Raw genomic sequence first — 13,552 nt, forward strand, 5'->3', positions numbered from 1 at the left:
GGCCGCGGAACCGAACCCAAAACCAAAACACAAAACCCGAAAAATTTCAGGCGCTCATCTCTAGTATAAAGATTAAATAAGCAACAAATTGGTGAAATAGATACGTTTTGATAGGAGCGCTGGGTTCTATATATATATATTGACATTTGGTTATATATATGTATAGACTTTATAAATTCTTGACAGAAATGTGCCTGAGCAGCGGCCCTCCCCAGCCCTATCCCAAATCATACTTATTTTGCATAGGAGATACCATGGTCATGAAGATTGTTCTCCCAGGGTGAGGTTCATTCATTGCATTCTGGGTATGCTGACCCCTGTGATTTCCCCAAATGTGGGAAACTCGACTGCATTATTTGTGGTAGTGGGGGACTGTGTTTGTGCTTTCCTCTGGTCAGCTCTGGTAAAAGTCAGATTTATTTGTCTCAGATCTTCCTCTAGCCTTGTTCTTCTTTCGAGAGTTTCCATGTGCTGCCTCAGTTGGATCTCCTTCACTTGACAGGGGGGTGCCCGAGCAGCGACCCTCCCCAGCTCTAGCCCAACTCCTACTTACCTGCCAGGTGAGATACTATGATCATGAAGGTGCTTCTCCCAGGGCAAGGCTCACCCATTGCACTCCGGGTGTGCTGCTCCTGCGGTTTCCCCAAATGTTGGACACTTGACTGCATAATTTGTGTTTCCCCTGGTCGGCTCTCGTATAATTCAGATCTCTTTGTCTCAGGTCTCTCTCCAGCCTAGTTTGCTGTCTGTTTCCACTTCTCTTTTCTTGAGTTGCTCCCTTCTATGCCCTTGCGCACTATCCTGACTTCTCCCGTCTGCTTACTTTGTGCCTTCCAACGCACAATGCAAACTACAGGTAGTGCTGCAGGGCCCACACCCTTTTACTTGCCTTACAGAGCAGCTCTGGAGCTGTTACAGTGCCCAGCTGCTGCAAGAAATCAGCTTGAATGCTTCAGGGGCTGGGGCATAGCCCCACACCGAAGGAGGGTGGAGGTGTTTAATGCGAACTAGGGGTCATCCAAGCGCCGCAAAAGGCCGCCATGCCCTGCACGCCCCTTTTCTCTTTTCATATGCAGACGAGGGTTGAAGCCAACTTTGACCCACTGCTTGGATGACATCACCATATGCAAATCCATCTGCTGCAGGCCTTCCCCCAGGAATGCTTGCACTAGTTGTTGCATTTGGTTTGTTGTTTGGGGGTGCTTCAGTATTAGGCAGCCTTCTGCCCTCCCATGTTCATCTGAAAATATGTGTTCTCCCTGCAGTTGTTGTCCCCAGATGAGAGTTCTCTTGTGCTGCCTCAGTTGAATCTCCTTTACTTGACAGAGATGTGCCTGAGCAGCGGCCCTCCCCAGCTCTATCCCAAGTCATACTTATTTTGCATAGGAGATACCATGCATCTATACATACATGCGCTAACACCTGGGCATACACTGATGTACCCACACCTAATATCCATACATACACGCCCTGACACCTGGACATACACCAACATTCCCACACCTGCATCTATACATACACATGCTGACACCTGGACATACACCAACATACAAGCACCTGCATCTATATATACACGCGCTGACAAATGGACATACACCGACGTACCCACACTTGCATCTATACATACATGCACTGACATCTGGACATACAAGCACCTGCATCTATATATACACGCGCTGACACCTGAACCTACACTGACGTTCCCACACCTGCATCTATACATACACATTCTGACACCTGGACATACACAGACGTACCCACACCTGCATCTATACATACACGCGTTGACACCTGGACGTACACTGACGTACACACACCTACATCTATATATGCATGGATGCAAATGTGGGTACGTCTGTATACGTCCAGTTGTTAGCATGTGTATGTATAGATGTTAGGTGTGGGTACATCAGTGTATGTCCAGGTGTCAGCACATGTATGTATAGATTCACATGTGGGTACGTTGGTGTACGTTTAGGGGTCAGCGTGTTTATGTATAGATGTTGGTGTGTGTATGTCAGTGTACGTACAGATATAGGTGTGTGTATGTATGTATGTATGTATGTATATGTATAGAGGAAGGTGTGATACATACATATAACACATACATGATAGATACATACATATATCACACACACGATAGATAGATAGATAGAACACATACATACAAGATAGATACATACATACATACATACATGATAGATAGATACATATATACACACACATACGATAGATAGATAGATAGATAGATATATATATATATATATATCTATCACAAACATATATGATTCATACATATATCACACACACATACATGATACATACATGAGAAAGACCTGGGATGGTGATGAGGCCCGGGCCCCCTGCTGATGTTGCGTTGAGGAAGGCAGTGTTCCAGGGCGGATGCCAGTCGGGGAGAGCGCCGCGCAGCCCGGGAAAAATACTGCTGAGGAGCTACATCTGGAAGAGCCCCAGGGAGGGAGAGTGTCACATGCCCCATCCTGCGCGGCACACTCTGCAGGCCTGCACATGGGAAGGGAGGTCTCTGGCCACACATACTCACCCTGCTGCTGAAGCCCCGCTGCTGTCCCCATCAGCGCTCTCCAGCGGGGAGCGGGGCCAGGATGAACCTCAACCTGTGAGAACTATCTTCATGATCAAGAGATCTCATATGCAAGATAAGTATGTGTTGGGAAAGGGCTGGGGAGGGCGGCTGCTCGGGCACACCCTCGTCAAGTTAAGGAGATTTAACTGAGGAAGCACAAGGGAACTCTCGTCTGGGGACAACAACTGCAGGGAGACCACATCTTTTCAGATGAACATGGGAGGGCGGAAGGCTGCCTAATACTGAAGCACCCTCAGACATTAAACCATATGCAACAACTATTGCAAGCATTCCTGGGGGAAGGTCTGCAGCAGACGGATTTGCATTCGGTGATGTCATCCAAGCAGTGGGCCAAAGTTGGCTGGAACCCTCATCTGTATATGAAAAGAGAAAAGGGGCATGCGGGGCATGGCGGTCTTTTGCGGCGCTTGGATAACCCCAAGTTTGCATTAAACACCCCCACCCTCCTTCGGTGTGGGGCTCATGTTGGCCATGCCCAAGCCCCTGAAGCATTCAAGCTGATTTCTTGCAGCAGCTGGGCACTGTAACAGCTTCAGAGCTGCTCTACAAGACAAGTAAAAGGGTGTGGGCCCTGCAGCACCACCGGTAGTTTGCATACACACATATATAGGACAGCATCTCTTATATGCCCCAGGGTCAATAAAATAGTATCCTTGTCTAGGCTATCCATCCCCTCAGATAAGGCATTTGTCCATGCCGCTACAGCACTACACACCCAGGTCGACGCAATTGCCGGTCTGAGTAAGGTACCTGAATGTGTATAAATGGACTTCAGGGTAATCTCCTGTTTGCGGTCAGCACACTCTTTGAGGGTAGCCGTATCCTGGGACGGGAGGGCTACCTTCTTGGATAAGCGTGTTAATGCTTTGTCCACCCTAGGGGAGGATTCCCATCGTAACCTATCCGTTGATGGGAAAGGATACGCCATAAGAATCCTTTTGGAAATCTGCAGTCTTTTATCTGGAGATTTCCAAGCTTTTTCACATAACTCGTTCAGCTCGTGTGAGGGGGGAAAGGTTACCTCAGGCTTCTTTCCCTTGTACATATGTACCCTCTTGTCAGCGACAGGGGGTTACTCTGTGATGTGCAAAACATTTTTTATTGCCATAATCATAAATCGAATGGATTTTGCCAATTTTGGCTGTAACTTTGCATCATCGTAATCGACACTGGAGTCAGAATCCGTGTCGGTATCTGTGTCAACAAACTGGGATAGTGGGCGCTTATGAGACTCTGACAGTCCCTGCAACATAGGATCAGGCATGGGTTGAGACCCTGACTGTCCCAAAGCTTCTGCCTTGTCTAATCTTTTGTGCAATGAGTTTACACTAGCATTTAAAACATTCCACATATCCATCCAATCAGCTGTCAGCGGAGACACCACATTCATTTGCTCCCGCTCCTCTCTAATATAGCCTTCTTCCTCAGACATGTCGACACACGTGTACCGACACACCACACACACAGGGAATGCTTTTTCTGAAGACAGTTTCCCCACAAGGCCCTTTGGAGAGACAGAGAGGGAGTATGCCAGCACACACCCCAGCGCTATATAACCCAGGAATAAAACAGTAACTTAATGTTTGCCCAGTAGTGCTGCTGTATGTAATTTGCGAATTATGTGCCCCCCCCCCCCTCTTTTCAACCCTCTTGTCTAACGTGGTATAAGCAGGGTAGAGTCCGGGGAGCTTCCTCTCAGCGGTGCTGTGGAGAAAAAATGGCGCTGGTGAGTGCTGAGGGAGAAGCCCCGCCCCCTCGGAGGCGGGCTTCTGTCCCGCTTAAACTGTAAAATTGGTGGGGGCTCATACATATATACAGTGCCCAGCTGTATATATGTTATATTTTTGCGAAAGAGGTTTATATTGCTGCCCAGGGCGCCCCCCCTGCGCCCTGCACCCTTACAGTGACCGGAGTATGTGAGGTGTATGGGAGCAAAGGCACACAGCTGCAGTGCTGTGCGTTACCTCAGTGAAGATCATGAAGTCTTCTGCCGCCTCTGAAGTCTTCTTTTCTTCTCATACTCACCCGGCTTCTATCTTCCGGCTCTGCGAGGGGGACGGAGGCGCGGCTCTGGGACGGACGGCGAGGGTGAGATCCTGCGTACCAATCCCTCTGGAGCTAATGGTGTCCAGTAGCCTAAGAAGCAGGACCTTGCAACTCAGAGAGTAGGGCTGCTTCTCTCCCCTCAGTCCCTCGATGAGGGAGTCTGTTGCCAGCAGTGCTCCCTGAAAATTAAAAACCTAACAAAATACTTTCTGTCAGAAAGCTCAGGAGAGCTCCTGAAAAGCACCCAGTCTCCACTGGGCACAGTATCAAACTGAGGTCTGGAGGAGGGGCATAGAGGGAGGAGCCAGTGCACACCCAGAACTAAAGTCTTTCTTAAAGTGCCCATGTCTACTGTGGAGCCAGTCTATCCCCATGGTCCTTACGGAGTCCCCAGCATCCTCTAGGACTTTAGAGAAAATATGATTTTAATACCTACTGGTAAATCCTTTTCTCTTAGTCCGTAGAGGATGCTGGGCACCCGTCCCAGTGCGTACTGTGTCTGCAGTTATTAAATGGCCCTTAACTCCAGAACATTTATGTGGAGACAACTTTCCTGACTTGACCATCTTCCTTGGATGTTTTCCCCCTGTGTGACTGCTCCCCAGCCTCGGAGGGTTGCATCCGTGGTCCCTAGGATCCCGTCCTGGATCCCAAACCATCGCCCCTCTAGGTGGTGAGAACTGTGCAGCCACCAATGGAGTGAGATTCTGGTCTTGGAAGACAGGATTATCCTCCGGTGCATGTGTAGGTGGGATCCGGACCACTTGTCCAACAGGTCCCACTGGAACACTCTGGCATGGAGCCTGCCAAACTGAATGGCCTCGTAGGCCGCAACCATCTTCCCCAGCAACCGAATGCATTGATGGATTAACACTCTTGCTGGTTTCAGAATTTGTTTGACCAGACTCTGGATCTCCAGAGCCATTCCACTAGAAGAAAACCTCTTCTGTGTCCAGTATCACTCCCAAAAACAACAACCGCGTCATTAGGACCAACTGCGATTTTGGCAAGTTTAGGAGCCAACCATGTTGTTAAAGAACTGTCAGGGAGAGTAGATGTTTTGCACCAACTGGTACCTGGATCTCGCCTTTATCAGGAGATCATCCAAGTACGGGATAATTGTGACTCCTTGCTTGCGAAGGAGAACCATCATTTCCGCCATCACCCTGGTGAAAATCCTCGGAGCCGTGGACAGACCAAACGGCAACGTCTGAAATTGGTAATGACAATCCTGAATTGCAAACCTCAGGTAGCTTGATGCAGTGGCTAAATGGGAACATGTAAGTAGGCATCCTTTATGTCTACCAAAACCAGGAAATCTCCTTTATCCCCCGGACTGCAGATCACTACCCTGAGAGATTCCATCTTGAAATTGAATTTCTTTAGGTAGAAATTAAGGGATTTCAGATTTAAGATTGGTCTGACTGAGCCGTCCGGCTTCGGGACCACTAAGAGGCTTGAATAAAAACCTTCTCCCTGCTGACTAAGGCTGATTTGAACAATCAGTGAGGGGGAACTTCTTGAAACCCCAGTTTGTACCCTTGGGACACTATTTGTAAAACCCACGAGTCCAGGTCCGAATGAATCCAGAACTGACTGAAGAGTTTTAGACGTGCCCCCCAGTGGCGGAACTAGCGAGCAGTGGGCCCATGTGCGACAAAATGGCTTGGGCCCCCCCCCATCCCTTCCCATCCAAGTCCACCCCCTCACCCCTGGAGAGGATCTGGTGAGGGGGGCCTGCTCAGGGAAGTGGATACCTAGCAACAGTGCCGTAACTAGACATTTTAGCAGTGTGTGCAAGAAACGGCATTGGAGCCCCACCCCTGCATGCAAAAATGGTACCAGAAGAGTCCTTTGTAAATTCCATGGACCGCTAGAGGATTTTAAAAGATGTAAATGTCCCAAAGTTTGTGGGTACCTCATGCAATGCGGTGTTTGGATGGTGCCTCTCTGGAGTTCCTCTGGGTAGCTGGAAATTGTTGTGGGCTGGTTCAGATCCGGTTGAAGATAGTCGTGCTCAAAGCATGCAGTATCCAGATAACCTGACGCGTTTCGCTGCATATGCCTTGCAGCTTTTTCAAAGGAATTTACAAAGGACTCTTCTGGTACCATTTGAATGGGACTTATATAGTGGAAAATTACTGGTTATAAACCGTCTTTGGGCAATATTTGGAACAGATCCTCCAGAGTCTTATGATACATGTCCGGAATAACACCTGGGTAAAATTTACAACTCCATAGCATGCATATGGTATAATGTAATTGCACATAATATCACAGTTTTTTAAGTAAATATATGTTTTTAATAAATTGTTATTAATTGAGTACATTTAGTGGATATTGCTCATTTCCTCTCAAGCGCAGCCTTCCTTTCTAGAGACCCTTTTACACCTTACGGCGGACAGATTCCTCTTTTTACACATTACAGCAGACAGCGTCCTCTTTTTACACATTACAGCAGACAGCGTCCCCTTTTTACACATTACGGCAGACAGCATCCCCCTTTTTTACACAACGGCAGACAGCGTGCCCTTGTTACACATAGCGGCAGACAGCGTACATTTTTTTCACATAACGGCAGACAGCCTGCCCTTGTTAAACATAGCGGCAGACAGCGTACACTTTTTACACATAACGGCAGACAGCCTGCCCTTGTTAAACATAGCGGCAGACAGCGTACACTTTTTTCACATAACAGCAGTCAGCCTGCCCTTGTTACACATAATGGCAGACATCGTACACTTTTTACACATTACAGCAGACAGCTTGCCCTTGTTACACATTACAGCAGACAGCTTGCCCTTGTTACACATTATGGCAGACAGCGTGCCCTTGTTACACATTACGGCAGACAGCATCCCCCTTGTTACACATTACGGCAGGCAGATTCCCCCTTGTTACACATTGCGGCAAGCAGATTCCCCCTTTTTACACATTGCGGCAAGCAGCTTCCCCCTTTTTACACATTGCGGCAGGCAGATTCCCCCTTTTTACACATTGCGGCAGGCAGTCCCCCTTTTTACACATAGCTGCAGGCAGATTCCCCCTTTTTACACATAGCGGCAGGCAGATTCCCCCTTTTTACACATTGCGGCAGGCAGTCCCCCTTTTTACACATAGCTGCAGGCAGATTCCCCCTTTTAACACATAGCTGCAGGCAGATTCCCCCCTTTTACACATAGCTGCAGGCAGATTCCCCCTTTTTACACATAGCGGCAGGCAGATTCCCCCTTTATACACATAGCGGCAGGCAGATTCCCCCTTTTTACACATAGCGGCAGGCAGATTCCCCCTTTTTACACATAGCGGCAGGCAGTCCCAACAAAGAAAGAAAGAGACGAAAGAAAGAAAGAAAGAAAGAAAGAAAGAAAGAAAGAAGAATTATACTTACCCTCTCCGCTGGCTCAGGCTCCTCGTGCAGCTTGACGATTCCCGGGCAGTAGAGAAGGAGGAGGAGGGAGGTGGAGGAGGGAGCCGCAGCAGCGCTGTGTTATTGGTGGAGGCGCTGCTGCTGCTGCCCCTCTGCTTCACTATAGGCTGTTCTCGGAAGACAGCCTATAGTGAAGCAGAGGGGCAGCAGCAGCAGCGCCTCCACCAGTAACAAAGCGCTGCTGCGGCTCCTTCCTTCACCTCCCTCCTCCTCCTCCTCCCCCCCGTGCCGCTGCTCCTCTCATCTCCAAGCGACCCTCCTCCCTCTTCGTGTGTTACAGAGGCGGCAGCCTGTCTGGTGCTGCGACTGCTGCCCGTAGTGCCCTGGCCTGATCTGTTCGTTACGACGGGCGGCGGGAGTCGCAGGACGCAGACCCGACGGGAGTGCTGGTGTGCGGCTGCGGCATGATACAATGAGTCATTGTGACTCATTGTAATGCCGGCGGCTGTGGGCCCTTGAGTGCGGCGGGGCCCCAGTGCAATGCATTGCCTGCCCTGCCAGTAGTTCCACCCCTGGTGCCCCCCACTGGTGTGGGCTCCTGCAAGAGAGCCCCAGCGTCATGCAGTGGATTTGGCAGAAGCAGAGGACTCTGCTCCTGCGATCTTGAAGAGGCTTCTTGGAGTCAGCATCAGCATTCCCTTGATGAATCCACAATGCCCTCCTATCCGAGACTGCCATGAAATTGGCCCGTGAGCACTTGTGCCAGGTGTAGGATTTTTAAATATGTGTAGTTTACTGTATGCAAGGGTTTAAAACCTTTTAGGAACTGAGATCTAAGGTGTATTACATGTAGTTTAAAAAAAACAAAAAAGGTTTATTTTATGGCAGTAGTTTCCAAACTGGGGTTCTTGCACTGGTAGCAAAGTTTGGTGGTCCAGGACCAATTAAAATTATTTATACTTTATTAAATTGGCAAAACCATTCCCTCACAACATAACTGAACCTGAGGATGACATGCTATAAACACAATTTACTTAATTTTATATTTTTTTCTGAATTTCTCAATAAAAAAAACTTTGGCCTAGGGGTGCCGTGAAACAAATTTTGATACTATTTATTTATATAGTGCTCTTTCTCCAACAGGACTCAAGGCGCTTGAGATATGGCTTCTGGAACTGAACACAGGATTCTAAATGTGGCTGTACCAAGGACCTATACAGTGGCATTACAGGTTGAGTATCCCTTATCCAAAATGCTTGGGACCAGAGGAATTTTGGATATCGGATTTTTCTGTATTTTGGAATAATTGCATACCATAACGAGATATTATGGTGATGGGACCTAAATCTAAGCACAGAATGCATTTATGTTTCATATATACCATATACACACAGCCTGAAGGTCATTTTAGCCAATATTTTTTATAACTTTGTGCATTAAACAAAGTGTGTGTACATTCACAGAATTCATTTATGTGTCATATACACCTTATACACACAGTCTGAAGTTCATTTAATACAATATTTTTAATAACTTTGAGTATTAAACAAAGTTTGTGTACACTGAGCCATCAAAAAACAAAGGTTTCACTATCTCAGTCTCACTCAAAAAAGTCCGTATTTCGGAATATTCCGTATTTCGGAATATTTGGATATGGGATACTCAACCTGTATTACTTTTTTCTGCTACTGGTTCTTTACCTATGCAAACAAGCATCTGACTTGCCTTTCCTATTGCTTTGTTACATTGCTCACCTGAAATAGTAATACTTAGATAGCTTTCCTCTTGCCATTATAATGCCCTTAATATTATAGTTAGCCTTTGTATTTTTGAGACGTGTATGATTTTGCATTTTTTGGCATTAAATGTTGCCATGTTCTTGACCATTCCTCTAGTCCAGGGGCGGAACTGCCAGAGACAACGGAGTCAGTTGCCGCCGGGCTCCAGCCCTAAAGGGGCTTCCTCCATTGCCCTCCGGCTGTTACGTGCCCTTCCTACTAAATAGACAAAGGCGCTACCAGCAGGGTCTCGCAGTTTGTACATTCCATGCCGTAACACCCTTCTTTCCACCTTTTTCAAGACCCAGCCCAGCAGCCTCGCCGCTGCCACCACCGCTAGCTGCAGCACTGCAAGCGGTGGGGTGCCCCTGCTTCTTCTCACACCACAGATAGCTGGGCAGCACTGCAACTGCCTGCCTGATTGCTCCGCCCCCTTCTGGCTCCCAAGCACCTCTGCTGCCCAGTGATCCAGGAGCCTGCTGCTAGGAAGAAGTGGCCGAGCTTCAGCAAGCGAGTCTGGACACTGGCGGAGGAAGCCATGATAACCAGATAATGGGGAGTGGAGAGCCAGTTCCAAGGTAATACTTTATACAGCTGGTTGAGATCCTGGTCGGTGGATATGGATTCCAAGAAAACCCTGGAGGTGCTTCCTTTCAAGGGAGACACTCTCTTTGGAGAAGACCTCAATAAGATTGTAGCTGATCTGGCTACTGCTAAAACAGCTTGCCTACCTAGTATGACTCCTACCACGCAGAAGGCTAAAAGTACTTTCCCTTGGCCCTTTCATCCTCAAGGTAAAGCGTACCCAAGGTCAGGAGTAGTATAGTGAACCACTTTCCGTCAAACTCATTTTTGACAGGTGGGAACGCCTCTAATTATGCAAACCACACCCAGATCCTCCCCTAACCCCGCCCAGATACACCATTAACCACGCCCCTAACCACGCCTCCTGATACGCCCACTTTTCATTCCCTTCTGCTGGTATTTTATATGAAATAAGCCTACAAAATCAGTTATAAGCGCTTTTTATACATTGTGTATTATCACTGATGATGCAACGATGTATATTATTTCAAAATGATTTATAAAATAAGTATTAACTCTTAATATTAATAATATTATATGAAGAAATCATTGTGTGTTTAAAGTATTTTTTTCTTCATACATTCACTGTGGTTCTGGGATCCTCTTACACGCTGAAAGTCCGGAGGGGGGATGATGAGTGGCCTGTTGTTTAAGATAAATGCTAATAATGAGGGCTACCAGCACCCAACATGACTTGTGTAATTAGATAAGAAATTGCTAACTTTAAAAAAAAAAAAATGCATATTACAAATACTCAGCAAAACACAGTACACATTTTTTTTTTGATCAGAGTGCTGATGCTAATAATAAAAATACAATGTTTTACATGTCTATTTATAATATGCTGGTGCTTCATCTTTTTGACTTCGCCCTTGATATTTTAGGAACAATAGTATATATTGTATATGAATCAATGTTTTGGCTCATAGGACCGTTATCATGAGGTATACTGCAAATATGGCTTGTTTATAATCATTCTGATGTATAAGTGTATACTATTCCCAATTGATTTATCACTGATGATGGAGCGTTGTATATTATTACCAATTGATTTATAAAATAAACGTGCTGATTCGATCATGATATAATTTTGCATTTTAAAATGATTTTTAAAATGAGTCATTGCTGGAGGACGTATTTTTTTTTCTTCATACAGTCACTGATCTAAATATCTCACAGAAAATGGGGTGTATGATCTAACCATCATTTCAAAAATATATATACTTTATTCATGCTGGACATGCTCAGACATGTATATACATGTATTATTTAAAAAAAATATTTGCGTTATTTTTGCAAACATATGTAGAAACAGCATATTTGTGCTTAAGTCGTAGAATTTTTTTTTAAATATGTGCATTTTTGTTACATCAATAAAGTTTATTAAATGTTAATTATATATTAAAGAAGCCTTGTTATCCATCACAAGAAGCAAATCAAAAGAAAATTCACTGATTCCGTAATTTTAACCAATTTAAATAAAGGTTGTATTTTATTTTAACTCAGTGTTTAAAATACCTTTTTTTCCCACCAAGTAATTGCTGGTGGGTTGCTCTAATGAAAGACCCTTACAAGACATGTACTGTGCCAGATAAGACTTTACTTACAATTCTGTTACAGGACATCTCTATTCTACAAAGTGATAACAACTGTTTAATATCACATTCATATCTTTCCTTGAAATGTAAGTGTACATTGTACTTATTGTATCCTCTTTTCATTTTCTGAACATGCTCTGCAAAATGATCTTTCACAGATTGCTGCAAGTACTGTTCACTAATTGTATACTGCAACTCTAGTAGTAGTATGACATCTTGTTCACTGGTGGTTAATACAGTATGTGCATTTTCGTAATAAAAAAAGTATATTTGCATTTTTGTTACATCAACAATACAAGTTTATTAAAGGTTTATGATATATTAAAGAAGCCTCCTTGTTATTCATCACAAGAAGCAAATCAAATAAGTTATTTACACATATATTATATTACATTTTTCTTATGCCAGCACTGCTATTATATATTTGGTGCCACAGTAACTAAACAGGAAGGGAGAACAGTGTTATTGTGAGGCTGGACATGACAGGACAGGAAGCAGGCAGTGGTGATACAGTATGAAGTAGAGATGGTTCAATCTGCTGAAAAGCTCTTTGAGGTATGAATTTCGGAAGGCTGTGTATTTGGAATGGATGCATGTTTTTATGTAAAATGTGTGGTGTTATTGAGTGTAGATTGTGTTAGAAAGTGTTCAGTGAATGTACATGAACATTAATGTATCCACAGCAAGAAATCCACAGTTTCTAACATGTTGCTGCTTTGATGTAGCATATGGATAATCATTGATATATTTTTGTTACAGTACATATGATATAAAAAAATACTAAAAAAAATTCTAAAGTAAAAAATTAGGCTCCATTCAGAAATAGTAAAATGTAAAAATAAACAGTATGTAGGTTTGGTGCTTCCATTTTTGTAGATGTTGAATTGCCAGAAATAGGTGAACTTTTCTCAGTTGTCTGTTCATTGTAACATGTTTAACTTTTTTGAGTGGAGTCTATTTTATAAATATAGTACAATATTCTTGTATTAGAAAATAGCAGAACAGTGAACAAGGAGCAGCTAAGTTGTAAAAACAAAAGATTTCACTTTTGCATCTTTAAATGCTGCAAAAACAATTAGTATAATTCCACTTAATTCAGGAACAAATCATATTTTGCAGTTCTCTTTAAGGATACGTAAAAAAGACCAAAGCACATGCAACAGGACAACACCGTGTGACCAAGTATACGGAAACCTACTCACATGTATTAAATCCATTTAAAACATAATATAATAAGCCACCATACAGCAAGTTACCCCCCTTTTTGTGTAAGATTTCTACTTGATGTAAAGATGGCAATGAGCACTTCAAACCGACAATGCCCCAATCAAATTAGGTGCAGCTGGAAAATCCTACAGTCAGCAAAAATGACAAATACTTCTGATCCAAGGGAGCTGGTGCCGGTAGTAAACGTGATGTGTAAACAACTCTGCTAATTATCTAAAATATATGTGGAGTTTTCAGAAAACCAGAAGTAACATGGCCGCCAAACCAGTACTGCAAGTATTCCAGTAAGCGTTCCAAGTGCTCCAAACAGAAAGTAATGTGC

The 13,552-nt window shown here is 44.7% G+C and overlaps 2 non-coding genes across 2 annotated transcripts; both read left to right on the forward strand.

The window, feature by feature from the left end:
• Nucleotides 1-229: 229 nt before the first annotated feature.
• Nucleotides 230-393, forward strand: LOC134950321 (U1 spliceosomal RNA). The gene has a single exon (XR_010183260.1). It is a non-coding gene; the product is annotated as a U1 spliceosomal RNA (small nuclear RNA).
• Nucleotides 394-545: 152 nt separating this feature from the next.
• Nucleotides 546-708, forward strand: LOC134952852 (U1 spliceosomal RNA). The gene has a single exon (XR_010185238.1). It is a non-coding gene; the product is annotated as a U1 spliceosomal RNA (small nuclear RNA).
• Nucleotides 709-13,552: the final 12,844 nt, after the last annotated feature.

This window comes from Pseudophryne corroboree, chromosome 8 (assembly GCF_028390025.1).
Source record: "Pseudophryne corroboree isolate aPseCor3 chromosome 8, aPseCor3.hap2, whole genome shotgun sequence".
Classification (NCBI taxonomy): Eukaryota; Metazoa; Chordata; class Amphibia; order Anura; family Myobatrachidae; genus Pseudophryne; species Pseudophryne corroboree.